Source organism: Octopus bimaculoides, chromosome 3, assembly GCF_001194135.2.
Source record: "Octopus bimaculoides isolate UCB-OBI-ISO-001 chromosome 3, ASM119413v2, whole genome shotgun sequence".
Taxonomy (NCBI): Eukaryota; Metazoa; Mollusca; class Cephalopoda; order Octopoda; family Octopodidae; genus Octopus; species Octopus bimaculoides.
Window position 1 is genome coordinate 162,579,381 of NC_068983.1, and position 4,584 is coordinate 162,583,964.

The window sequence follows — 4,584 nt, forward strand, 5'->3', positions numbered from 1 at the left end:
GTCGTTTAATGTCTGCTTTTCATGCTGGCATGGGTTGGACGATTTGACTGAGGACTGGCGAACCAGATGGCTGCACAAGGCTCCAATCTGATCTGGCAAAGTTTCTACAGCTGGATGCCCTTCCTAACGCCAACCACTCCGATAATGTAGTGGGTGCTTTTATGTGCCACAGGCATGATGGCCAGTCAGGCAGTTCTGGCAACGACCATGCTCAAAAGGTATTTTTTACATGCTACCTGGACAGGGGCCAGTCTGGCAGCACTGGCGACGACCTCGCTCGAATGTTGTTTTTCATGTACCAGTAAGGCGACGCTGGCAACAATCACGCTTGAATGGTGTTTTTTTACGTGCCACCGGCATGGGAGCCAATCCATGGCCCTGGCAACTATTATGCTCGGATGTACTTTTAACATTCCACTGGCTCATGTTCCAATCAGGCAGTACTGTCATTGGCCATGTCAGTGATTTTTATTTGATTTCACTTGCCTCAATAGGTCTTCGCAAGCAAAGTTTATTGTCCAATGAATGAGGGGTACCCATAAGTTGGCTGGTTACACCCACTGGCATAGGCCACGGGCTATGGTCTCACTTGTCGGTCTTCTCAAGCACAGCATATTTCCAAAGGTCTCAGTCACTAATCATTGCCTTGGTAAGGGCCAATATTCGAAGGTCATGCTTCACCACCTCATCCCAGGTCTTCCTGGGTCTACCTCCTCCACACGTTCCCTCAACTGCGAGGGTGTGACACTTTTTCACACAGCTGTCCTCATTCATTCGCAACACATGACCATACCAGCGCAATCGTCTCTCTTGCACACCACAACCGATGCTTCTTATGTTCAGCTTTTCTCTCAAGATACTTACACTCTGTCGGGTATGCACACTGACATTACTCATCCATCGTAGCATACTGGCTTCATTTCTTGCAAGTTTACACATGTCCTCAGCAGTTACGGCCCATGTTTCACTACCATGTAGCATGCCTGTTCGTACACATGCGTCATACAGTCTACCTTTTACTCTGAGCGAGAGGCTCTTTGTCACCAGCAGAGGTAAGAGCTCTCTGAACTTTGCCCAGGCTATTCTTATTCTAGCAGCTATACTTTCAGCGCACACTCCCCCGCTAATGACTTGGTCACCTAGATAGCGGAAGCTATCGACTACCTCTAGTTTTTCTCCCTGGAATGTGGCAGAAGTTGTTCTCTGCACATTTTCAGTGTTTATTGCTCCTGAGCATCTGCCACATACAAAAACTATCTTCACAGTTAGCCGTTCTTTGATATTGCTGCACCTCTTATGTGTCCATAGCTTACACTGGGTACATCTTACAGAGTTTCTACGTATGCCTTTTCTACAGATCGAGCAGGGCCATCTACCTGAAGGGATTTGTGGTTTGTCTGCCTTCCTACTTATTAGGACTTTGGTTTTAGCTAGGTTGACTTTAAGGCCCTTTGATTCTAATCCTTGCTTCCACCCCTGAAACTTCTCCTCTAGTTCTGATAGTGACTTGGCAATTAGAGCAAGGTCATCAGCATAGAGGAGCTCCCAGGTGCATCCTGTCTTGAATTCTTCTGTTATTGCCTGGAGGACTATGATAAATAGGAGGGGGCTGAGGACAGAACCTTGGTGGACCCCTACCTCCACCCGGAATTCTTCACTGTACTCGTTGCCAACCCTCACCTTACTGACAGCGTCCCTGTACATGGCTCGCACAGCTCTCACTAACCATTCTTCTATCCCAAGTTTCCTCATTGACCACCAGATAAGGGATCGGGGGACCCTGTCAAAGGCTTTCTCCATGTCAATGAAAGCCAGGTACAGAGGTTTATCTTTGGCTAGGTATTTCTCCTGCAGTTGTCTTACCAGAAATATAGCATCAGTGGTGCTTTTCCCTGGCACAAACCCAAACTGCATCTCATCTAAACTAACTCTCTTCGTAATTAGTTGGGCTATGATCCTCTCCGTGACCTTCATTACCTGATCCAACAACTTGATACCTCTGTAATTATTTGTATCCAATGCATCACCTTTAGGGTGCAACAGAAGTAACACCCTTTTCTATTTGTATTTTTTTATAATTTTCTGCAGCATAAATTTCTTTTTTTTTTGTTTTATATGATATAATTTTATAATGTATCTTTTTTTTCTCTTTATTTCAGGAATTTTAGATAAATAAGGCCATGCAATTAAATTTCAAATGTGGAAGGAAATCTCTAGATTCAGAAACCCTAAAGTAAATTTAGTAAAATCAGGGGTTTTAGTTGGCAAGAAAAATGACAGGATTCAACAACCATCTGGGAAGGGATCATGTTTGATATGCAGAAAGGGAGTTGGTAGGAATTAGATTCGGTGCCTCCAATTACTGATGTACAAACAGTATTTATTTTTCATATTAGAGTTTATTCAGGAGTATACCCAAAGGTTTTTACAATTAAATACATTTGCAAGTTAAACATATTAGATACAACCAAAAACAGACCTAAATGTCTGTTGTGTTTGTCTCCATTGACTGTGGAAAAGTAGTTGCTGATGCTGCTGTTTCAGCTATTTTTATAGTCTTATCAGAAAAATGTTTTCCCTATATTTACTGCTACCATGGAACTATATTTGCAGCCACTTCTGTTACATTTTAACTCAGCTAGGCAGACTGATTTTCATATTTGACACATTCTTTGTTGTTAGTTCTATTATATAAATTATTGATGTGTGCTAGCAGTGTTTATTTTTCATACTAATGTTTACTATGGGATATGCTCAGTGTAAACTATGTGTATAGGTGTTAGGTGGGATCGCAGGTAGAGTGTTTGAGAAGGCTGGTGTAATTAGTAGTAAGAAGATCTATAAAATGAATTCTCTCAATTGACCAGAGGGTCCTAGAAGTGATTGATAACTTCTGTTACCTAGGTAACCAAATTAGTAGTGGAGGAGGGTGATTTGAAAGCATAGCAACCAAAATAAGAATGTGCTGGAAAAAAAGTTCAGAGCTTTATTATTTCTGTTGGTAAGAAAGGGGTTCTTTCTCAGTTAAGGGCAGATGCTATGATGCATGGGTACAAAGTTTGAAATGGCGCAATAATGAATGATGGACATTGAATGCAGATAATGTGTGAAGGTTAGAAAGAGATGAAACGAGCAAACTTCTCTGGGTGTCTGTTATGTTTTAATACAGATTTATCCGCGTGAAAGCCCGTCCAGCAATTATGGTGTGAACATGTGAGCAATATATATATTCAAAAATACACACTGATTAAAGCAGAACTCAAAAATGCACGTGCAAAACAAAGCAATATGCAAATTAGAAGAACAATTATTTGTAGAAATTAACAAAATACAAATATATTTACTAAACAAGGCAAAGTCACCAAACTCAGTTGGATACCGAGTCAGAACTGAATGAGAGCAATATAACAATGTCTAACATTGGTATGAAGGACTGTGTGTAAATGGGTTGGAAGAAAAATACGACATAATAAGAGAGGAGTTTATGTTTGAGTTGAAATAGGTTGAATACAGAGGAATTATAACCTGGAATTATCTACAAATGTATTCATACTCTTCCTTGGACTAAAATGTAAAAGAAAACCTGAAAAATCAATAATAAATCCAAAGAAAACTATTTCTAACAATAATCATGTATGATTTCAGAATAATTAAAAGGTCAACTTAGATTGAACAAACATGTGATCATAGACATTCCAAAACTGACCATCTTGCCTGGTTTGTTGCATTTACCAAAGTTAGTTTCGTTTATCATAGTTGTTATTTAAAATCCTGCTTGAATTGACTTTACATCATTCTATATTTGTTAAAAGAAACTGGAGCCAGTTTATTTGAGTAATTCCGTCTGCTACAGATCGATGTCTATACCAATTCTTAATTTCGCTATTCACATTGAAATCGTTATAAGTAGTAAGGGACATAAACATACAATGCTTGGAAGAAGTTAGAAAAAGTTATTTCCCTTTGGAAATAAGTTTGAGTTTGCATGGCTTCCCTTTACGTCAACGTGCTCGCTATCTCCACAAACACACACACAAATAAATACGTACAGCTGCACACATATACGTATATGTTCCTATACATACATATACGTGTGGACACTGCCTCATGTATCAGAGGCAACTAAGAGAAAACCCCACCAAAACTAAGTAAAGGCGCACGCGTGGCTGTGTGGTAAGAAGTTTGTTACCCAACCACATGGTTCCAGGTTCAGTCTTGGCCAAGTGTCTTCTACTCTAGCAGTAGACCGGCCTAAGCCTTGCGAGTGGATTTCGTAGATGGGAACTGAAAGTAGCCCATCTTTTATATGTGTGTGTGTGTATATATATATATATATACATATATATATATATATAATTATATGTATTTCTTCTATCTTAATGAATAAAAATTCTTCGGATAGAATAAATGGGTTAATAGAAACCAATGTAGCAAAGAACACAAAATAACTTTGGTGTTGTTCCTGTTTTTAAGGCAGGAACTCCTTGAAATTTTGGGTATTTGAGTATATTTAAAAATTTAAGGAATGGAGAAAACGCATGTTATAATTGCATACTTTATTTCTACATATGTTTCAAAGGATTA